Source organism: Tupaia chinensis, unplaced genomic scaffold (assembly GCF_000334495.1).
Source record: "Tupaia chinensis unplaced genomic scaffold, TupChi_1.0 Scaffold000484_1, whole genome shotgun sequence".
In the NCBI taxonomy this organism is placed as follows: domain Eukaryota; kingdom Metazoa; phylum Chordata; class Mammalia; order Scandentia; family Tupaiidae; genus Tupaia; species Tupaia belangeri.
In genome coordinates, this window is record NW_006159996.1 from 1,486,850 (window position 1) to 1,512,224 (window position 25,375).

A 25,375-nucleotide genomic window follows, 5' to 3' on the forward strand; every position below is an offset into this window, starting at 1 on the left:
ATAAAATTAAGAAAACAAGGGACCAGCAGTTGGAGTAATGGCTATGTCACTGGACTCCCATGTAGTCGACTATGGTTCGAGTCCTGGACCCGCTGGCTTAAACTCACACCAGGCACATGTGTGTGCATGCCCAATATCCTGAGAGGAGAATAGAGAATGGACTGCAGCATGGCTATCCCCCTGGGGGGTGATTTCTTGTTTTCTGTCTCTCTTTCTGGCAAGCGCATGTGCCCTATAGCAAAAACCTCTCCAAAAAAAAAAAAAAGGAAAACAAAATAAAAAAAATAGCTAGGCACAGTAGCATGCACCTAAGTTTCAGCTATTTCTGAAGCTGAGACAAGACAATCACGACATAGCTAGGCCCTGTCTAAAAATACATAACCCTGCCTCAACAAACTCACTAACAAAAACCCACAAACAGGCACCATTTTCCATCCACTAGGAAGGCTATAATCAAAACCAGTACTGGTAAGAATATAGAGAAACTGGAACCAATATATATTGTTGATGGTCATGTAGAATGGTGCAGCTGCTGTGGAAAAGAGGTTGGCAGCTACTCAAGAAGTTAAAAGATAAAATTATCATATGACCTAGCAATTTCACTCTTTAGTATGTACTATCCAAGATAAGTAAGAACAGATATTCAAACAAACGCTTATAAATGTTCATATCAGCATTATTCATAATAGTCAACAACCTAAACGTCCATCAACTATGAATGGATAAACAAAATGTATGGTATATCTATACAATATTATTGACATAAAAAGAAATGATGTACTGATACATGTCACAACATGTAAAAACATTAAATTCAGTGAAAGAAGGTAAAACACAAAAAGTCACACAATGTATGACCTATAACATGACTATCCAGAACAGGCAAATCTACAGAGACTGAAAATATTATAGATTAATGGTTGCCAGGTGCTAAAGGAAGAGGGAGTGGACAGTGACTGCTTAATGGGTAGGGTATTTTTTGGGGGGTGGGGGGGGTGATGAAATGTTCTAGAGTTGACAATGGTGATAGTTATGTAACAATGTGAATTTTATATTATGTGAATTTTCCTCAATTTAAAGAAATAATTCCTATTCTTAAAATGATGCACCATGAGGGGAGGTCACCAATGCTCTGTATTTGGAAACACACATGTCAAGGCCAGTTCCTAAATAATTTTCACAGCAAATCAGCCTGCACTCCACTCAAAGACTTGAGGGTAATAAATACATACATAAACTGCCAGAGCAAAATAAACCAACATATTAATTTCTGAAAATTAACTTTAATGTAAGCAGAAGCACTAGGCATTTAGATGAATGAGTTAATATGGTACCGTGGGAGAATCAATGAACAAACAAGGGCAAGGAAACTTCTATGTGATCACATTACTACTTTCCAATCGAGGAACGTATTTATACAACTAAAAAAATAGAGATATGGTGACCGGAAACCCATAAAAGGACTTGGAGACAGTGAAAACAAGCAAGAGCTCAAAGCCAGGGCAATCACTGATGCATGACTCATGGGCACCTCCTCGGTTGATCTTTATGGGTCAGCAGAGGGCAGAATTGCTGAATTACAAACATGCTCTAATATCAAAGGGCTATTTATAAAGCTTGTCAAAAACCTGTACTATATCTTCATTGAGAGAGAGAGAAGAAAAACTCATGTCAGTATCATCCAGGAAAACAATCTTTTCTAAGCTAAACTTCTAGGTCAGACAAGCAACCCAGGATCTTTGTTCAGAACTCTTGAGTGTTCGAAGGGGCATTTAGAGGTCAGGTCCACATCACCCAGTGATACCTCCCCAGGGTGATGCAGGACTCAGACCATGATGAAATCACCCTACAGACAAACGTCACAGCTGCCACTTGTCCCCAACTCCACACCCACCAAGTTACCAGGGAACGGATGTAAACAGAATGGAGTTTAATATGCTATTAGCTCTGATCTAAGTAGCTGACATAACACCAATTAAATTTATAATGACACTGGGGTAATAAGAGTCCTTGGCACACTACTCTTTGCAAACATGATTCAGGGGTGGTTTTCGTTTGCCCTTTCTTCAATTTACAGATGCCAGGCCACTTGGAAAACACTTAAAATTGCTTTACTCAAAGAGCTGGTATTTAGGGGGTTTATCATTTCATAAGAGAAAGACTGTGAATATCAGAAAGTCCACTTATTCAGAGTATCCAAGCATGGCATAAGAATTTCCACTTCACAGGATCAGCAGTTGGTGTAATGGCTATGTCACTGGACTCCCATGTAGTCGACTTCAGTTCGAGTCCTGGACCCACTGGCTTAAACTCATGCCAGGCACGTGTGCATGCCTGCCCAAGATCCCAAGAGGAGAATGGAGAAGGGACTGTGGTGTGGCCACCCCCTTTTGGGGGTGATTTCTCGCTTTTTGTCTGTCTTTCTGGCAAGCACATGCGCCCTATGGCAAAAACCTCTCAAAAAAAAAAAAAAAAAAAAGAATTTCCACTTCTTTCGGGGTAAAAATGAATGATAGGGTGATAGAGTGCTTGGAGTCAAAAACCTGGAATCCTAGGTTCCCACTCTGAGCTCTTTCTCCATGATGCTTCTAGTTAAGTTCTCCATTTCTAAAACATGGGCAGAGGCCACCAAGTTCATGAGATGGCTTCCGAGAACCAATGGTTATGAGGAAATAAGAGTAGCAGATATTATTGACATGCTGCCACCTTATCTAACCAATGGCTATACAAGGTGGTCTTTAAAAAGTCCATAAAATACATATTATGGAAACACTATGCATGGATATCGAAAATATTTTGCACCAGGATAAATATTTACTTTAATTCCATTTTCCCATTAACTTTTTTTTTTTTTTGAGAGATTTTGAGAGATTTTCACTGTAGGGCGTGTGCGCTCGCCAGACAGACAGAGAGAGACATAGAGACAGAAAACGAGAAATCAACCCCCAGGGGGGATGGTCACGCCACAATCCCTTCTCCTCCATTCTCCTCTCGGGATCTTGGGCACGCACGCACACGTGCCTGGTGTGAATTTTAAGCCACCGGGTCCGGGACACGAACCGCGGTCGACTACGTGGGAGTCCAGCAACATAGCCATTACGCTAACTGCTGGTTCCCCCCCATTAACTTTTTGAAGTCTGGTATTTTTGCTTCACATGGAAAGAATCAGCAGATACTTTGGCCACACTTACATGGTGTATATTGAAGTTATAAACAGTGGTCTTTCAAATAAAATATAGACAATTAATGCTCTTGTGGGATATCCCACAGCAGTTAAAATGGCTACATGTATTTATTGGTATGGATAAAGCTCAAAAACTTACTGTTGAATGACAAAAACAAGTTACTGAAAGATACAAATGACATGTCATTTACTGAATACAATATGCACATAAAACACGGATGGAAAGACAGCAACAAAGTCCTTAATAGTTATCTCTGGTGAATGGGAATGACATTGGAATGGGGTAGGAGAGAGGTTAAAAAGAAGACTTCAATATCACTAGTACTGTTCTTTTTCCCCCTTGTTCTAGAGGATGCATGTGCTCACCAGAAAGAAAGAAAGAAAGAAAGAAAACACTCTCACCCCACAAGGAATGGTCACACCTGATCCCTTTTCTTCCATCTCCTTCCTTTTGGACCTGGGCACACATTCACATACACCTGGTATACTTCTCAACCCACCCGGTTTAGGACTTGAACTGAACAGTTAGCCATGTGGGATCTGGCTGCCTTAATCACCAGGCCCCAAAGTCAGACCAGTATTATTTTATTTCTATAAAAACCAAAAATCAGAGTAGTATAAATACTACTACCCAGTAACATTTGTTAATTCTGATTGTGACCACACAGGTGTTCATTAAATTATCTTTTGTACACATACATACCTTTACCTTTTTCCTGTATTAAAAAAATCTTTGAGGGACCAGCAGTTAACGTAATGGCTATGTCACTGGACTCCCACGTAGTCGACCGCAGTACCCATCCCGGATCCGGTGACTTAAAACTCATGCTGGGTGTGTGTGCGTGCGTGCCCAAGATCCCGAGAGGAGAATGGAGGAGGAGGGATTGCAGCGTGGCCATCCCCCCGAGGGGGGGTGATTTCTCGCTTTCTGTCTCTCTGTCTATCTCTGTCTTTTTGGCAAGCGCACGCACCCTATAGCAAAAAAAATCCTCTCCAACATTTAAAAAAAAAAAATCTTTGGGCCAGCCCATGGTGTTGTAATTAGGTTAGCTAGATCCTACACAGCTAACAGCATGATTCAAGTCCTGGATCTGGTAGCTTGAAAAATATACTGGGCATGTGCCCAATATCCCAAGAGGAAGAAAAGGGATTGTGGCAGGACTATTCCCTATGAGGGGGTGATTTCTCTCTCTCTTTTTGTCTCTCTCTCTATCTGACTTGCACACGCATTCTCCAACAAATTTAATAAACAAATAACCTTTTTCTTTTTTAAGAAAGATTTTTGCAGTAGAGCATTAGAAAGACAAAGCACAAGCAAGAAATCACCCCCTGGGGGGATGGTCATGGCACAGTTCCTTCTTTTCCATTCTCCTCTCAGAATCTTGGGAACGCATGCACACGTACCTGTTATGACTTTTAAGCCGCTGGGTCTGGGACTTGAACCGCAGTTGACTACGCAGGGGTCCAGTGACGTAACTATTGTGTTGGTCACAATAAATAACCTTTTATCTTATAAGCACTTGATGACAATATGCTCAATCTCAGTAAACAGCTACTGAACATCAACCAAATAAAATCCTGCATTTAGTGAGCATTCATTTGTGCCAAGCATAGGAAGAAGAGAGTTGTATATATTATGTTACAAGGCAAGTACTTTTTTTTTTAAAGAACTGTTTTATTTAACTTTCTTTCTTTCTTTCAATTTGACCAGAGAGGGACAGAGCAAGAGAGAGAGAAAGTGAGAGAGCAAGCCACTAGGTCCAGAACCCAAACTGTGGTTGGCCATGTGGGAGTCCAGCACCCTTAACCACCATACCACCTGCCAGCCCCATAAGGCAAGTGCTTTTTAGTAAAGAAGAAATGCTTATCCTCCTCATCTCCAGTTTTATTAGTTATAGTCCTGGCCGCCTCAATCTAGTCTCAAGAAGACTAGTGGTTTTATCTTAATTTTTAGACAAATACTGAACTGGATAACTGATGCACTGTAGCTCAGTCATGAAAAAATGGGTGGATACCTCCCATAGTGTCCCACGCTCAGAGCTTTTCACATGTTGGGTTATTTAAGTGCTGATTAGTTACTTGTGTTGGTTTATTATACTGTTATATAGAATGTAAGTTGTACAGTGAAATAAGTTATTAAAGCATGTATAAACATCGTTAAATATCTTTTCTCCTAGATGGAGAATTTTGAATAAAATATCTTTGGGAAAAAAAAAAAGAAGACTAGTGGTTTTATGATTGATGCGTCTGTAAGAAGAAATGGCTCAGTCCCTACCATTCTACCCGTAGCTGCTTGCTTGCAGAAGGTACTCATTTTCCTTTGAAGTTTGACAGACAGGATCTGCCTGCCTCTGCAGAGAGAGACCTGTGGTTGTCTCACACCTCCAGATACTTGTATAATAAGTTCATCTAATTTGTATGCCTAACTCTGGATCAACAGAAACCCATTACTGGTGCATACCTAAGTCAAATCCTTCAACATAATCTCTATTAGTAATAAAGGTAAACCTATAAAAGGTGAAATTTTTATATCCATCTGCCCAACTTTCAACTGGTTCTAATCTTAGGTAGGAGATAAAAAAGTTATTGTCTCCCTACATCCCATACTTAGAAACACCAAGTAATTTACCCAAGATGGTAATAAGTGGAAAAGCCAGAGCTTGAATACATATTCTTCAGATTCCAGAGTTCACATTCTTAATTATTAACCAGGACATTATGTTACACACATGAGAGCAAAGAAAAGCAGTGTCTACTACTTGCTAAGAATCTTCAAAAAGAACTGGAAAAATATTCTAAAGGTTAAAACATTTCTTAGTACATATTTGGATTTCAAAGAGGGTGGGAAGTGTGTGTGCATATGTGTGAGTGTGTAAAGGTATTATTTATTCCCTTCAGGAAACTTCTAACATGCCAAACGAGTTCAAAACTAGTATGCATGTTTGCTTTTACCTATATAAGTACTCACCTTTCTCAAATTTTACTCAAGGTACCACAGGTGCATGGCAGGGTTCCTTACTGCCTATATTCTAAATGGACTGTGTATGGCCAGCCACTCTCTCCCTGCAGTTTGGTCCCCACGGGCAGTGTGTGGCTTGCATGTGATGCCAGCTTCTACCTTCTATAATCACTCCCAAGCAGAACAAACCTACTTCCCTCAGCCGACCAGGCCTGGCCAGCTCCAGGTACAGTTCCAGAAAGGAATGGTCACAAAGCACCTGCATCTGAGATCAAACAAAACCGACAGTCCCTGGTCAGCCACAAGGCAAGGAGGGTGCCTCTGTGTAGTGGCTGAGGCCTCATGGAAGGCCCAGGTTTAGTTCCTGAACTAATCAAAATAGGTCAGGCATGGTGTCACATATCTGTGGTCCTAGGTGACTAGGAGGATGGAGTAGGAGAATCATGACATAGTGACACCCTGTCAAAAATAATGATCTTCCTCTCTTCCCCCAATACTAACCCTCCTGTGGGAAGGGAGACAGTTGCATGCTTTTTAAAAATATAATCTCTTTCATTAAAAACAACAACACACACACACACACACACACAAACACACACACACAAACACACACACACACACACAAAACCAACAGCCCCTTGCTGCCATCACAAAGGTATTGGCTTAAACAGCCCATTAAAAAGCAGTCCCCTAATCATGGAAGGAGGTGGTCCCAACCTTCAGTGTGGCCCCTCTCAAGAGAGGTGTGCCATGTGGGTATTCACTCAGTTCTCTGGGCTCACACTGCACTCTGCTCTATCTTTGTAGTACTTTCTATCTCACTGCAGTGACCCACCAGGGCTCAGTTCATAAACCTTTTCCATTCTTCTAGCTACTCTTCTCCCTTAGTTGACATAATCCAGTTCTATGACTTGAAATCCCATCTACAAACTGGCCAAACACAATCTATCTTATTGTGTCATCAAAAATGCCATGGTGTATTTTTGTTTCTCTATGCAAAAATGCATGACTTTTCCAACAACCCAGTATTTCACTAGGGTTCCAGATTCCTATTGGGTCGTTGGGAAAGTCAGGATGTACTTTTGTGTAGAAAAGGGGCCAGCAGATGGCATAGTGGTTATGTTGCTGGACTCCCACATGACCTGCAGTTTGAGTCCTGGACCCGGTGGCTTGAAAATCATGCAGGATGCGTGTATGCATGCCCAAGATTCCAGGAGGAGAATAGAGGAGAAGGAATTGCAGTTTGGCCATCCCCTCTGGGGGATGATTTCTTACTTTCCTGCTCTGTTTGTCTCTGTCTCCAGTGAGGACAAGTACCCTAAAGCAAAAAGTTCAAAAAAAAAAAAAAAAGAAAGAAAGAAAAATATTATGACTTTCCCAATGACCTAACACATTCAACTATTTACTCAACATCTTTACTTGGGTGTCTAATAGTATTTCAAGAATAAAATGGCCAAACCAAACTTTCTCAATTTGTTTTTTCTAAGTTTTAATTTGCTTTTAAAATTGTTCTCACACTGAAAACTGATTAGGACACATCTATGAATTACCAATAGCACATTTGTTCCTATAAACTTTTACAGCAGCACAATCTCTGTGGAGTCCAGTATACACAGAATGCTGAATGGAAACCATATAGAATAGAGTAGTGTTAGCACTGGGAATAGCTAGTTGCCCAGGGCATGCAGTACTTAGACAAAGTAAATAGAAGCAATGCTGATTTCATTGATTTTAGCTTTAACTCCTTTTGCTTAGACCTTTCCAGCCTCATTTCCCACTCCGACCTGCCATTCCAATCGCTGCTCCGCTTCTAGACTTTTGTTCATAATATCTTTGATCTGAAACACCTTTTTCTCTGCGTCAGTACCCTTGAGCAAATCCTAACTGGCTTTCAAAGTCCAAGTGAAATGCCTGCTCTTCTATGAACCCATCGCTCTCCAAAGGATATACATAAATGATATATGTGGGTGGAAGAAGATATGATTCCTTAACCATGGGGCCAAAACTTCAGGCTTTTTTGACTCCCCTCTTTAACTCCTACAATTATCTTGGTTCTACCTTAAAACATATTCAGAGTATGACCACCTCCACTGCCAACATTCTGGTTCAAGCAGTCATCTTCTCTCACCTGGATAATGCAACAAACACCCTTTCATTAAACTAGGAAGGCAGGCCAGATCTGTGGCCTGGTGATTAAGGCAAAAGGATGCCACATGGCCAACCATGTGGTTTGAGTCCCAGGATCCAGCAGCTTGAAAGACACACCAAGCACATATGTGTATGTGCTTAAAATGCCAAAAGGAAAGAGAGATGGAAGAGAAGGGATTGCAGCATGCCCATTCCCTATTGGGGGAAGGAGGGGACTTGCTTTCTTATCTCTCTCTCTAGAAAACACACAAAACCCCTAACAAAAAAAAAAAAAAAAAAAAAAAACACCAGAGGGCCAGTCAGTGGTGTGGTAGTTGAAGTGGCTGGAGCCTTCAAGGCCCACTGTACAGTTCTGAGTCCTGAACCTGGAGGCTTGAAGAACATGCCTAGCATGTACATGTGCTCAGAATCCCAAGAGAAGGGAAGAGAAGGAATTGCACATGCCATCCCCCTTTTGGAGGGTGCCTTCTCACTTTCTCCCCTCTCTCTGGTGAGTGCACACACTCTGTAATAAATTAAAATAAAATAAAATAAAATAAAATAAAATAAAATACAGGTTGATGACTTAAGAAATGCCTAAAAGTAAGCATTCACAAAGCTTTAGGTGACTACCATGACTTTCATTAATGTAGGCTTTCCTAAAACAATTCCATGGCTTCATTCCCACGACTCTCTCACCCTAACAGGAAAAAAAAATTGCAAAAAGGAAAGGATTTTGGATGAGACTTCAGGATACAAAGATAAATAAGCAACTTTAGAATATAAAAACCAGGGGGAAAAAAAGAAAGGAAAAAGAATACGAAAACCAGGGCCAGCCTATGACGTGGTGTTTAAGGCAGCTGAATCACATATGGCCTACCATGCGGTTTGAGTCCTAGACCCAGTGACTTGAAAACACACCAGGCCTGTGTGCATGTGTGTCCAAAATCCTGAGAGGAAAACGGAAAAAAAAGGAATTGGGGTATGGCCATCCCTGCTGGGGGGTTCAGCCATTTCCCGGGGGTGGGGGGGGCGATGTTTTCTCTCTTTCCCGCTTTTTCGCTTTCTCTTTCTTTCCCCTGCAAGCACATGTACTCTACAGCAAACTTTAAAAAAAATATAAAAACCAGTAAGCCCTCAGGTGAGTCAGCACAGAACACAGAATACCAGAAATGTAACTGAAAATTTACTTTTAGTTTTTACACACTCCACCACTAGTAAATAAACAGCAGGATATAGTAAAAGTATTTAAATCGTTCCTTCAATGATCTTCTACATCTTTACAAACAAGTACCAGACTACTATCTCTGCAGAAATTTATGTCTATTATTAGGATACAGAGAGATCAAGAACCAAAGCAAAGTGAACTTCATGCTGGTAGTGTGGGTTAAAATTAAAGCAGGTGTACTTCACTTGTGGTAATAATTTATCAAACAACCCATCTCTGAACGCTTCTTTAGAGGAGACAGTACTAAATACAAAGATTCTTTACTCAAACAGTAACTCTCCCATTTCTAATCACCATCTTTTCTCTCACTCACAGCTAACTATACATTTCCACTGTCACAAGCAACGTTAAAGAAGCAAAAGACCAGGATTGCCTGGTTAATCTCCAGTACAACACTGAATGGAAGCAAGCTCCTTGAGGCTCTGGCTCCACACTGTAAGTGACTATAGATAGTGAGCCCCATGGGGTTTAGGAAAAGAGTAATAATAATGCTCTTGTCAGCACTTTAAACAAAAAATCCATTCAATTAAAATGGCACCATGTCTCTTTTGCTCTTTCTTCTTAGGAACTAAATTAAACAGATTACAGACAGTAGCAAGAGCTGGCCTAAAACAGCCTCCCCCTATTTGTTATTTTTAGCAATTTAGTCCGACAACGCCTGACAACTAAACATGCCTAGAATAACTAAAGGGTGGGGGGATTATCAGATACCACTAGCAAAAAAACACTAGTCATCACTTCCTCCAACCCTAAGAAAGAATCATTTTCCATGTCTTTCTAGTATCACACAGTTTGAGCCTTTAGCGTCTCATGTAAAAACAGTACACATAAAACATCAATGGAAACCGATAATGCTTCCTGACCTGGAGTACTGTTCCACCCACACATGTGTTTTCTTAAAAACAAAAGCAGAATTAAATGAACTAAATTGTTTTACACTAAAGTTAGTAGTACAATGGATCTGTGTCCATTCTGGAAAAATTCTCTCACAAGAAGATTACATACCCTAAAGAATGGCTTCGTGAATAGTGATGGAATTCAGTATTTTTATTATGCTGATGGCAGATAAGACATTTGTTTGAAAGCAAGAGAAAATGGATGGGAGAAAGTCTTCCAATTAGTCACAATTTGCAATAGCATGATCCCTAACCATTCTATTTATAAATGAGATGTAGCAACAACAATAAAAATCTTACTTGCTTTATCTTAAGATAAAATAAAAATGGTAAAGCCCTAAGAAAGTAGTATAACTTCACTAGTAGATTAAAATTCATGGGCCAGCAGATAGCATGCTGGTTAAAGCACTGGATCCCACATGGCTTACTGAGCAGTTTGAGTCCCAAACCCAGTGACTTAAAAAACATGTCGGACATGTGTCCAAAGTCCTAAAAGGAGAATGGAGAGGGGACTGCAGTCGTGGCCACCCCCCAGGGGATGAGTTCTCACTTTCCTTCTCTCTCTCTCTCTCTCTCTCTCCCTCTCTCTCTCTCTCTCCAGTGAGCTACAGGGCTACAGCACCCCCCCAATCGTAAAAATGCCTTTTATAAAATCTATAAAATTGAATTTAATTTATAAAAATGTCCATGTACATTTAACAAATCTAATCATTTACAAACATTTTTAGAATATGGGAATATGTATTCCACTATGTAAATATCATGTATTTTATAGGACAATATAGAATAAATATTAAAAATGAATAAAATTATCTCCTGGATATGTTAATTTACACTAGTTATTAACACAGCTCTATCCAAATGTCTATAGCTTTCAAACTGGTGACACCTAATATAAACTACCTTCAAGCCATCTTTTATGCACATTTCTGTGATTTTAGTGACTGCTACAACTATATAAAAGAAGATGCTGGGACTGGCAGGTGACGTGGTGGTTAAGAACGCTGGACTCTCACATGGCCGACCATGGTTTGAGTCCCAGACCTGGCAGCTTGCTCTCTCACTTTCTCTCTCCCTCTATTCTTCCCTCCCTCTCTCTCTGTCTCTGTCTCTCACTCTGTCCCTCTCTGGTCAAATTAAATAAAAAATAAATAAATAGCTAAATAAAATAATTTTTTGAGAGGTTTCTTGCTATGGGGTGCATGCGCTCGCCAGACAGACAGAGAGAGACAGAGAGACAGAAAGTGAGAAATCACCCCCCAGGGGGAATGGCCACACTGCAATCCCTTCTCCTCCTTTCTCCTCTCGGGATCTTGGGCACGCACGCACACGTGCCCGGCATGAGGTTTAAGCCACCAGGTCCAGGACACAGACCGCAGTCGACTACATGGGAGTCCAGCGACATGGCCATTACGCTAACTGCTGGTCCCAATAAAATAATTTTTTAAAAAGAAGATGCCATCACCTTATATTACATTTTAAATGGCAAAGCTATAGGTAGACAACTATTCTTTTTAAAGAATTATTTTATTTAACTTTATTTATTATCATCATTATCATTTTCCAGTTTGATCAGAGAAAGACAGAGAGAAAGAGAAAGTGAAAAAGCAAGCCACCAGGTCCAGGACTTGAACCACAGTCAGCCATGTGGAAATCCAGTGCCTTCAACCACCACGCCACCTGCTGGTCCCAGTAGACAACTATTAATAGCTTTATTTTACCTTCCAAAAAAAGACTCCAGTTAACTTTTGAAATTAAAGTAATGATTTGGACATGAAAGGAAACTTTACTTGGGTTTGCTTCCTTACATATTTTTATTTTTATTTATTTATTATCTTGCTACAGAGCATATGCACTCACTAAAGGGGAGGTAGAAAATGAGAAAACACCCCCCAGGGGGGATGACCACTCTGCAATCCCTTCCCCTCTATTTTCCTCTAAGGATTTTGGGTATGCACGCTTGCACACATGACTGGTGTGTTTTTCAACCCACCGAGTCCGAGACTCCAACTGCGTAGTCAGCCACGGTGGGTCCAACCTCCTTAATCACCACACCACCTGACTGGTCTACCGTCTTTTTACTTTATTTTATTTTATTTTTTTTTTTGAGAGGTTTTTGCTATAGGGCACGTGTGCTCACCAGAAAGAGAATAGAGAGAGTAACAGAAAGAGAGAAATCACCCCCCAGGTGGGATGGCTACACTGCAATCCCTTCTCTATTCTCCCCTCGGGATCTTGGGCATGCACATATACAAACACCTGGTATGAGTTTAAGCCACTAGGTCCAGGACTCAAACCACAGTCGACTACATGGGAGTTCAGCGACATAGCCATTATGCCAACTGCTGGTCCCCCATCCTTTTATTTTAAGGGAGCATTCTCATTCTCTAAGTGGTGATTCAGAAAAAGACGGACGTCATAATGATAAACTTTACAGAAGTGACTAGAGTGGTCCTAGAGAGCTTCTAATGCAATATTTACATTTTATAGATAAGAAAATTTAAAAGTACAACAAGGGCTATAATCAAGAATTTCTAAATCAACATAAATTAGGAATTTAGGGTAATACAACCTCTGCTGAAAATTTAACAGACTTGAAAATCTCTACTTAGGATTCAAAAATGTCAGCCAGCCCTTTGGATCTTGTTCTTTTGAGCTGACATGTGTAGTGTGCACAATGACATAGGTGTGGTATCTCCAGGATTATATACCAGACAACCTGGTTTCCCTGGCCAGTACCTATTACTTCAGGTGAGAGACCTATGACATGAGAATAAAGACTGATCAGAGAAACTGTCTAGGAAAAAGAAAAGTATACTGATTAACCTCTCTTTTGTAACCAATTAGTTACAAAAGCAAGGAGGTATGAGATAATACGAAAGATATGAAAAGTTCAACTCATCAAAAAAAAATCACTCTCTAGGCATCTTGAAAATTACTCAAGGAAAGCATGGAAGGGAAGACGCTAAGAACATGTACTTAAGATTAGACAAAACAGTACAAAGCATGTAAAGCATGTAAAAGTGAAGGCTGAGGTCAACAACCCTGAAACAGTCAGAAGAAAACAATAGCTGAATCAAGATAAAAAATTTGGCTAAACTCTGGACTACCAGAATGCAATCAAATTATCTTGTCTTTTGTCCCAATCATAAATGAAGAAGCACCATGAGGGAATGTATCAAATCCAAGATGTATGTGTTAAATATTTGTAATACACGTTTTGCAAAGAAAGGGTATCCAGTTAAAATGACTAATCTATTTGAACTGTTTACATCCAAGTTTCACCAGACCTAAAATACTGCTACTGAGGAAATGAAAAATATCACAGATGGTTTGCATATGGGCACATTAAAAAATGGAGCCTACATTTTAAGATATGCGAGCAGATGAACCACTGGTTGTACTTCTTGTTTATTTCATATTCAACAAACATTCTATCACTTTCCTCTCATCTGCCCTCCTTTCTTCATTGAAAATACAAGTTAGTGTCAGTGCCTACCGAGTCTACTTGATATTTATCACCTTCAAAGAGGGGCTTCTAGGGGCCAGCAGTTAGCGTAATAGCTATATCGCTGGACTCCCATGTAGTAGACAACGGTTCAAGTCCCGGACCTGGTGGCTTAAAACTCATGCTGGGCAGGGAACCAGCAGTTAGCGTAATGGCTATGTCGCTGGATTCCCACGTAGTCGACAGCGGTTCGCGTCCCGGACCCAGTGGCTTAGAGCTCGTGCCGGCGAGTGTACGTGCGTGCCCAAGATCCCGAGAGAACGGAGGAGAAGGGATTGCGGCGTGACCATCCCCCCGGGGGGGTGATTTCTCGCTTTCTGTCTCTATGTCTCTGTCTGTCTGGCGAGCGCACGTGCCCTATAGCAAAAAAAAACTCTCAAAAAAAAAAAAAAAAAAAAAACCTCATGCTGGGCGCATGTGCATGCGTGCCCAAGATCCCAAGAGGAGAATGGAGGAGAAGGGATTGTGGCGTGGCCATTCCCCCCGGGGAGTGATTTTTCACTTTCTTCCTCTCTTTCTCTCTCTGTCTTTCTGGTGAGCGCACACCCTACAGGAAAAAAAAAACTCAAAAAAAAGGGGGGGGGCTTCCAAAATATACACAACAGTACCAACTCAAAAATGAAGTACTTAGGGCAGAACTGGACATTCATCCAAGTGCCAACCAGTCACCACCCATGCTATGGAAAACATGATCCTCAACGGGCAGAGTAAAATTTCCTCAATCACGGGAATTTCTCCAAAACATGTTCTCATCAAAGTATCAGAACTAAGCCAACAGCAGAGTGTCATAGGCACCTCCTGTCCAGTTCTCTCACCACTGTTCTTTCTACATATTTTTGTAACCACTGTCTAACCAAAATTATCACTTTTATGGAAGTCAGGACTTTTATATAGGTTTTCAGAACAATCCTGAGATTGCAACATACTACGTCAGAAGAGGCATTAAGCAGGCCAGAATGTCCTGGGGTTTCCTTACTTTTTTTCTGTCACTGCTGAGCTAACCAGGGTGGTGAAAGGAGTGGCAAACATGTTGGAGATAGAGGAAGGAGAGTGGTTAACCAGTATATGCATGTGTCTCAAATACAGTAAGGACTTTAGACTGAAGCTAGAAGAGTCTGAAGCAGTTATTGTTTGGCCACTAACTGGAACAAGGAGAGAACATAATGATGGCCAAAATGTGTTCAAATATAGGTGATCTCAAATGAAATGGATTCAACTTAACACTTTTCCAGCTTTACTATGGCTCCATCTGGATATAATCCCCATTTGAGTCAAGGAGCATCTGTATATCACTGAAAGCTGGCAGTTAACTTCCAGGGTTCTCCATAGTTCAGATTCATAAAATCACACAGTGAGCTCTAGTTCATCTGAATGCTGAACCTAAGTTTTCTCAGCTGCCCTTAAGTAATTATTTTTTTCCGACTTCCAAAAAAGAGCAGAAATTCTCTTCAGAAAACGTATATTGCCTCAATTTACTAACTTTTTCCTTCTTTCTTTCTTTCTTTTTTTTTTTTTAAACTTGTTACAAGGTGCTGTGCTCACCACAGAGAAAGTAAGAGAGAATCCCTTGTGAGGTTGTGGTGGCCACACCACAAAGCTTTCTGCTCTATTCTCCTCTTGGGATTTTGGGCATGGAACACATGTACTTGGTGTGGTTTTTAAGTAGGACTTCAACTGCCCAGTCTGTCATGTGGGATCCATACTACTGGCTGGCCCTGTATATCAATTTTTAACTCCATTTTAAAATTGAATTTTGTCAAAAACACACTTCTTTCTCTTTGTAGCAATGTTATATATTTTATTTATTTATTTTTCAGTTTTGTCACAAGTACATTCACTTGCTAGAGAGAAAGAGAGAGCAAGAAATCACCCACTTTGGGGCATGGTTACACTGCAATCCCTTCTCCTCCATTTCTCCCTCCTATAGGGATTCTGGGCACACATGTGACACACAGCTGGTATGTTTTTCAAGCTGCCAGGTCCAGAACTTGCCATCAGTTATGTGGAATCCACCTGTCTTAACCACCATACCACAGGCTGGCCCCTGTAATGTTATACATTTTTAAATAAAAATTTGTTTACAAACAAGGATGAGACTCATAAAAGTCCTAATTCTAGGTTAGCCCTGTAGCCTGGAGGTTAAGGGAGCCAGCTCTCAAACAGCTGAGTGTGCAGTTACTAATTGTACCCTCAGGTAAGTTACATAACCTCTGTGAGTCTGTTTCCTCTTCTAAAAAATAAGACAATCATGGAGATACAGAGAAAGAGTATACATAAACGGGCCTGGTATAGAAAAAGTATACATAAACAGGACTGGGAAAGAGCTTAAAAGAAATCAGGATTTAAAAATACCTCCGTTAGGAGACCAGCAGATGGCATAATGGTTACATTACTGGACTACTACATGGTTTGACTGTGGTTCGAGTCCTGGACCCAGAACTTCAAACTGACACCAGGGGCATGTGTGTGTATGTCCCTGCCTAAGATCCCAAGAGGAGAATGGAGAAGAAGGGATTGTGGTGTGGTCATCCCTACTGGGGGATAATTTCTCACTTTTGGTCTGTCTCTCTCTCCGGGGAGCAGATGCACCCTGTAGTAAAAATCTCTTTTAAAATTAAAACAAATAAACGTTAGAGGGTTAAAGCAGTTGGATCCTAGCCGACTGCACAATTTGAGTCCCGAACGCAGAGCCTTAGAAAACATGCCAGGCACACTTACATGCATGCCCAAAATCCTAAGAGGAAAATGGAAGAGAAGAATTAAGGCACAGCCAACCCCCAGGGGGTAATTTTTCTCTCTCTCTCTTTCTCTCTCTCTCCCCCTCTCCCCCTCTGGTGAATGCACATGCCTATAGCACGCACACACACAAAGCCCTAAACTGTATATAAAGTAGTAAGAGACAGTCTCTAAATATCACTGCCCATCAGTGAGCAGGCAGCATACACTGAGCTCTCTTCTTCCCTTTTTTTTTTTTTAAGAATTATTTAACTTTATTTGTTTATTTCAATTTGATAAGAAAGGGACAGAGTATGAGAGAGAGAAAGGGAAAGTGAGAAAGCAAACTGCCAGATCCGGGACTCAAACTACGGTCAGCCATGTGGGAGTCCAGCACCCTTAACCACTACACCACCTGTTGACCCCCCTCCCCCTTCTCTTTTTCCCTCCCTCCCTCAAAGTCCTTTCTTCCTGGAGACCCAGCTACAAGCCACAGCTGAGGCTCATAAACATCTTGTGACCATTACCTTCACATCAGGAAACTGGTCCACTGCTGTCAAGGCCATTCCAGAAGTATGCACATCGCACTCTCACTTTAACATCGCAAGATTAGGGGCACTAAACCCTAAACATACTCTGCTAATTCTGTTAACTGATAAGCTAACTTTTAATTATAGCGAACAATTTATGTACAAACCAGACCCTCATCTTGGCAAGAGGGAATCTGCACTGATCTTTAATTGATTTATGAATGCTTTGTTCTTTTTCAAGAATTATTTATTTGGAGCCAGCAGGTGGTGTGGTGGTTAAGGTGCTGGATTGTCACATGGTCTATGGTGGCTCAAGTCCTGGACCGGCAGCATGAAATTCATGTCCAGAGCATGTGCATGTCGCAAAGTTCCTAGAGGAGAATGGAGAAGAGATTGAGGCGTGGCCATCAACTACATGGAACCATGCATCCTATAGCAAAAATCTCTCCCCCCATAAAAGGGTTTAATTTTATCACCATTATTATTTTTAAATTTTGCTACAGGGTGCACACACACTCACCAGAGTGAGACAGATAAACAGAAAGTGACAGAAAGAGAGGAAAATTGAGAAAGCTGGGACTAGCGGTGGTGTAATGGTTACGTTGCTGGACTTCCATGTAGTTGATGATGATCTGAGTCCTGGACCTAGTAGCTTGAAACTCATGCTGAGCAAGTATGCCTGTGTGTCCAAGATCTGGAGAAGACAATAGAAGAGAAGGAAGTATGGCATAGTCATCCACCTGGGGAAAGGTGATTTCTCACTTTCTGCTTCTCTGGTGAGCACACATGCTCTAAAGCAAAAAAAAAAAAAAAAAAAAACTCTTTTTAAAAAAAAAAGGAAAGCTTGAACTGGAGTCAACCATGTGGAAGCCCAGCACCATAACCACAACACCTGCAAGCCCGAATGTCTTGTTCTTAATGTATCTAATTTAAGCCTGAGCTCCCTGATGGTACAGACCATTTTCTGCCCAGCTGTTAATGGAGCATCCTGTCCTGTTTATGTAATAAACTCCTGTCTTCCCCTACTGGTCCTCAAGGCACTTTCTTTGAGACTGGTAAACATTATGGGCAGCTCCTCACAGATTTGACCCCACCACCACCACCAAACTAAACTGACAGACTAAGGAGAAACTGATAAATACAAGGTGAGTAACCCGTATCAGAAATGGTTGGAACCAGAAATGGATCAGATTTTGGATGTTTTGAAATACTTGCATATATACAAGATTTGGACCCAAGTCAAAATTTAAAATTAATTTGTTCCACATATGATTAATGCATACAATAAAAAGATAATTTTATACAGTATTTTTACATTATGACATTTTGTTACTGTGGTTTTTATGACAAGAGGGAAGACAAGAGGGGAAGAGAAAAACAGATGTTTCACAAGGTCTCACCCTGCCTCAATCCTCCAGCCCCAGAGTCTTAGCTAGGATGACAGGCAAATGCTATCACACTTGGCTTGTTTAGGCTGAGCTGAGTCCCAAACCCGGGCCTCCCATGTATCCCCAGCCTCACACAGCAGCACCCTGTATCTGCACCACTGCGATAGGTCTGTATTACAGTGTTTTGACTCTGACCTATCAAATGAGGTCAGGAGTGAAATCTTTCACTTGTGGCGTCCTATCTGTGCTCAGAAACTTTCAACTGTTGGAGAATTTCAGATTTTTAGATTTGGGATACATAACTGTGCCATCACAGAAAGAGACTGATCACATCTCTAATAACTAAAGACAAAAAATCAGTAAGAAACATAAAGTATGAACATTACAATTAGTGATGTGTGTGTGCACGAGTGCACATGTGGATGTGTGCATGTATGTATATATGTTTCAGGCTGAAGTAATAAAACTAGAAGGGTATTGCAGTGGAAAAGTATAGAACTGCTTCGGGGAAGAGAAGGAAGAATAGTGGCAACACTGGTAAAAATACAGGTGACGTGGTGGTTAAGGGCACTGGACTCTCACATGGCTGACCATGGTTCAAGTCCCAGGCCTGGCGGCTTGCTTTCTCTCTCTCTCTGTGTCTGTCCCTCTCTGGTCAAATTAAAATAAATAAATAAATAAATAAAGTTAAATAAAAAACTATTCTTAAAAAAAATACAGGTTAGGACAGTATTGGAGAGTATAGTAAAGAACTGTTAAGAGATGAAGGCTGTAATACAGGAAATCAAAACCTCCCTTAAAAGTATTAAAACCAGATTAGATCATGCAGAAGATGGAATCTCAGATGTAAAAGATAGAACTTCTGACCTAGAAAATTTCACCAAAAGAACTGAGAAAATAACTCCCAAAAATGAGAATAATATACAAGTAATACTAATTATAGCGAACAATTTATGTACAAACCAGACCCTCATCTTGGCAAGAGGGAATCTGCACTGATCTTTAATTGATTTATGAATGCTTTGTTCTTTTTCAAGAATTATTTATTTGGAGCCAGCAGGTGGTGGGGTGGTTAAGGTGCTGGATTGTCACATGGTCTATGGTGGCTCAAGTCCTGGACCGGCAGCATGAAATTCATGTCCAGAGCATGTGCATGTCGCAAAGTTCCTAGAGGAGAATGGAGAAGAGATTGAGGCGTGGCCATCAACTACATGGAACCATGCATCCTATAGCAAAAATCTCTCCCCCCATAAAAGGGTTTAATTTTATCACCATTATTATTTTTAAATTTTGCTACAGGGTGCACACACACTCACCAGAGTGAGACAGATAAACAGAAAGTGACAGAAAGAGAGGAAAATTGAGAAAGCTGGGACTAGCGGTGGTGTAATGGTTACGTTGCTGGACTTCCATGTAGTTGATGATGATCTGAGTCCTGGACCTAGTAGCTTGAAACTCATGCTGAGCAAGTATGCCTGTGTGTCCAAGATCTGGAGAAGACAATAGAAGAGAAGGAAGTATGGCATAGTCATCCACCTGGGGAAAGGTGATTTCTCACTTTCTGCTTCTCTGGTGAGCACACTCTCTTTAAAAAAAAAAGGGAAGCAAGACACTGGTCAGGGACTTGAACTGGAGTCAACCATGTGGAAGCCCAGCACCATAACCACAACACCTGCAAGCCCGAATGTCTTGTTCTTAATGTATCTAATTTAAGCCTGAGCTCCCTGATGGTACAGACCATTTTCTGCCCAGCTGTTAATGGAGCATCCTGTCCTGTTTATGTAATAAACTCCTGTCTTCCCCTACTGGTCCTCAAGGCACTTTCTTTGAGACTGGTAAACATTATGGGCAGCTCCTCACAGATTTGACCCCACCACCACCACCAAACTAAACTGACAGACTAAGGAGAAACTGATAAATACAAGGTGAGTAACCCGTATCAGAAATGGTTGGAACCAGAAATGGATCAGATTTTGGATGTTTTGAAATACTTGCATATATACAAGATTTGGACCCAAGTCAAAATTTAAAATTAATTTGTTCCACATATGATTAATGCATACAATAAAAAGATAATTTTATACAGTATTTTTACATTATGACATTTTGTTACTGTGGTTTTTATGACAAGAGGGAAGACAAGAGGGGAAGAGAAAAACAGATGTTTCACAAGGTCTCACCCTGCCTCAATCCTCCAGCCCCAGAGTCTTAGCTAGGATGACAGGCAAATGCTATCACACTTGGCTTGTTTAGGCTGAGCTGAGTCCCAAACCCGGGCCTCCCATGTATCCCCAGCCTCACACAGCAGCACCCTGTATCTGCACCACTGCGATAGGTCTGTATTACAGTGTTTTGACTCTGACCTATCAAATGAGGTCAGGAGTGAAATCTTTCACTTGTGGCGTCCTATCTGTGCTCAGAAACTTTCAACTGTTGGAGAATTTCAGATTTTTAGATTTGGGATACATAACTGTGCCATCACAGAAAGAGACTGATCACATCTCTAATAACTAAAGACAAAAAATCAGTAAGAAACATAAAGTATGAACATTACAATTAGTGATGTGTGTGTGCACGAGTGCACATGTGGATGTGTGCATGTATGTATATATGTTTCAGGCTGAAGTAATAAAACTAGAAGGGTATTGCAGTGGAAAAGTATAGAACTGCTTCGGGGAAGAGAAGGAAGAATAGTGGCAACACTGGTAAAAATACAGGTGACGTGGTGGTTAAGGGCACTGGACTCTCACATGGCTGACCATGGTTCAAGTCCCAGGCCTGGCGGCTTGCTTTCTCTCTCTCTCTGTGTCTGTCCCTCTCTGGTCAAATTAAAATAAATAAATAAATAAATAAAGTTAAATAAAAAACTATTCTTAAAAAAAATACAGGTTAGGACAGTATTGGAGAGTATAGTAAAGAACTGTTAAGAGATGAAGGCTGTAATACAGGAAATCAAAACCTCCCTTAAAAGTATTAAAACCAGATTAGATCATGCAGAAGATGGAATCTCAGATGTAAAAGATAGAACTTCTGACCTAGAAAATTTCACCAAAAGAACTGAGAAAATAACTCCCAAAAATGAGAATAATATACAAGTAATACTAGATACCAGAGACACCCAAACATCTGGATAATTGGTATCCCAGAAGGTGAAGAAACTATTAAGGGCACTGATAACCTTTATTTTTTAATAATTATTTTCTTGATTCATTGATTCATTTAAATTTGACCAGAGAGACAAACACACAGAAAGAGAGAGGGAAAGTGAGAAAGCAAGCTACCAGGTTCAAAACTCAAACCACAGTCAGCCATATGGGAGCATCCAGCGCCCTTAACCACCATACTACCTGCTGGCCCCAGTGTTTGTCTTTCTGGTTTAATTCACTTAACATTAAATGTTCTATATTCATCCATTTTGTATCAAACGACAAGGTCCCATTGTTCCTTATGGCTGAGTAGTAGTCCATAGCTTATATGTACCAATTTTTCAAGCCAGTCATTAGTTCATGGACGATAAGACACTAAAATTGTTAAGAGAAAAACATCAAGTTAATTTCAAAGGATATCCCATCAGGCTAACATGGGACCTCTGTGGGAAACAATGCAAGGGAAAATATATTCAAAGTGTTAAGTGAAAAACAATTTCGACCCAAAATACTGTATCCAGCAAGATTATCCTTCATGTGGAAAGAAAAGATAAAAACATTCTCAGATAAACAAAAGCTGAAAGAATTTACCAACACCAGACCAGCTCTTTGAGAAGTTCCAAAGGGAGTACTATACCAAGAAAACTAAAGACAGACAAATCAGAAAACAAAAAATGACCAAGAAAAGGCCAACTTAGTGGTAGGCACAAGTTCTGAAATATCAATAATAATGCTGAATGTTAATGGAAAGGTCAGACCACAGTAACACTGCAAATTCAACCGAAGAAAGATCACATGAGAATGAATTGGTGAAATAGAATTCTGATTTTTTTCTAATACATTACTGATTTTCTTCTATGCTTTGTCTTCCAGAATTAAGGATTTTTGGTTTTTTTTAGTTGTTGGGTTCAGTTATTTTTTAAAAACAAAAAGAATGTTTAAAATTGAAATATAAACTTTTCTCCCTTCCTGGCCCCTTTCCAATTAGAAAATATTTGTGAGCATTCTTATTTTGGGGAAGAATGGTTATTTTCATAAGTTCAATAATACAATAGTATCTGTTGCCTTGTATCAGAAATTGAATTTTTATGGGGTTTTGTGCTAATAACAGACCAAGCTGAGATTAACTTTTTTTTTTTTTTTTTTTTTTTTTTGCAAATAAGTTAGTTTAGACCTCTCTTTATAAAAGGGGGAATGAAGAGGGGGAAAAAATGTTTCAAAAGAAAATTACAGTGTTGTTGTCACTAGATTCTAGCTTTGTCCATACTTTTAAGATCTTTTGTGAATCAATAAAATGTGAAAAAAATAAGTAAAAACAGTTTAGTATGGAAGGGGGGCAGAGGACAGGTAAAAGTATTGTTAATTGACAAAAAATGAGAAGCTATTTGCTGATGATAATGTATATAGTAAATATCCTTGTCTTGACTTACATGCATGGTATTTGTGTTGGAAAAAGAAATGCAAACTGTAAAGACCTGTGATAAAATGGAAATTAAATTAAAAATAAATAAATAAATAAATAAATAAATAAATAAATAAATAAAAGCAATGACCTTTGGAAATATTTGGGGAAGAGAGGCAAGTCACATTTTTACTCTTACTCTAATCATTTGTTTTATATTTTGTAATGCACTTGCTTTCATAATATAAACTACATGTAAAATGAAAGACTAAAAAGAAAAAGAGAACCTCTTAAGGTAGAAGCTAGAGTTTAAACCCTATGGTTTTGTTTTTTTTTTAAGAATTACTTATTTAATTTTATTTATTATCTTTAATTGCCACAGGGTATGTGCGTTCACCAGAGAGAGACAGAGAGGGAAAGTGAAAAAGCAAGCTGCCAGGTCCGAGAGAGAGAAAGAAAGTGAGAAAGAAGCTTCCAAGTTCAGGACTTGAACCACCATCAGCCATGAAAGAGTCTAGCACCTTCACCACCATACAACCTACTGGTCCCAAACCCTATAGTTTTTTGTTGCTGTAAGCAGCATTTCATAAAAGTTAACAGCAAGCTGTCTTACTTCTATGACATGAAAACAATCAGAATTCTAGCATTTGAGACTCCACAAAAGAAACTTTAAGAAAATAAATTTCCTAATACTCACCAGACTCAGTATGCTAAAAACCATCAACTATGAAGCCGGCAGATGGCACAGCAGTTATGTTGCTGGACTCCCACATGTCCAACCATGGTTCAAGTCCTGGACTCAGTGGCTTGAATTCAGGCTGGGCATGTGTGCCCAACATCCCGAGAGGAGAACGGAGGAGAAGGGATTACAGTATAACTATCCCCCCGGGGCTGATTTCTCACTTCCTCTCTCATTCTCTCTCTCTCTCTAACGAGCACACACACTTGAAGGAAAAGACCTCTTTAAAAAAAATCATCTATCGGGGTCAGCAAGTGGCATGGTGGTTAAGGCGCTGGACACGCCCACATAGCCAACCATAGTTCGAGTCCCGGACCTGGTGGCTTGCTTTCTCACTTCCTCTCTCTCTCTGCTTCTCTCTGGTCAAAGTAAATAAATGAATGAATAAATAAAATTAAATTAAAAAAAAAAATCACCTATGGTAATTTTACCTTCATAATTTTTTAGTAGTTCTTTATTTTTTCAATCGCCAGAGGGCATATGCACTCACCAGAGAAAGAGAGAGAGGTAGAGAGAGAGAAAGCACCCCACAATGGGACACAGTACCTTCTCCATTTCTTTCTCCTGCTGGGATTTTTTGTACTCATGTGCACATATAAATACACACACAGTGTTTTCCAATCCCTGGGGGGCAGGAAGTCTAAAGGTGGCCAACCATGTGGAATCCAGTTCCCTTAACCACTATGCCATGGGGTTTGTTTGTTTACTTATTTATTTGTTTATTTTAATTTGACCAAAAGGGACAGAGAGAAAGAGAAAGTGAGAAAACAAGCTGCCAGGTCTGAACTCAAACCACAGTCAGCCATGCAGGAGTCCAGTGCCCTTAATCACCATGCCACCTGCCAGCGCCCCCCCACCTTGTTATTTTTTTAATTACAAAAAATCAGGTCATACGTGCTACAATTTATTCAACATAGAGATCTTAAGGAAAAAAAAAAAACTTATCCCCATGTCTTATCTAATTTCCTTAATGTAATCAGTGTTAACAATTTAATATATATCTTTACATATCATTTTCAATCTTCATACATAGACCTTGCTTTTGATTTTTGTTTGTTTTCATAAAAGGAGAATTATATGCACTTATCACTCTACACCTTGCTATTTATTCATCATGACAATTTTTAGATAAATTACCTATAGTTACAAAAATATCATTTTTTGTTTTATCTACATGAAATGGCTTTGTTTGGGTTGTTCTTGTTCTTAGGTTTTTGCCATACATGCCTACGTGTGCTTGCCAGAGACAGACAGAAAGGGAAAGTGAGAAATCTCCCCTCTCAGTGGGGCACAATATCCTCTACTCCTCTCCTCTCAGGTCTGTGGACATGCACATACATGGACCTGTATGAACATACAGGCCCTATATGTTTTTTTTAAGAGTTAATTTACTTATTTAATTCCATTTTTCATTATTATTTTGACCAGAGAGACAGAGATAGAGAAAGAGAAAGCGAGAACGCAAGCCACCAGGTCCAGGACTTGAACCGTAGTCAGCCATGTGAGAATCCAACACCTCTAACCACCACGCCACTTGCCAGCCCCTGGTTTTA

At 40.0% G+C, this 25,375-nt stretch overlaps 1 protein-coding gene across 2 annotated transcripts in view; it reads right to left on the minus strand.

Annotated features, from left to right (window-relative positions):
- PFDN1 (prefoldin subunit 1) overlaps window positions 1-25,375 on the minus strand; it is a 72,862-nt gene that overhangs the window by 16,508 nt on the left and 30,979 nt on the right. The window lies entirely within an intron of this gene.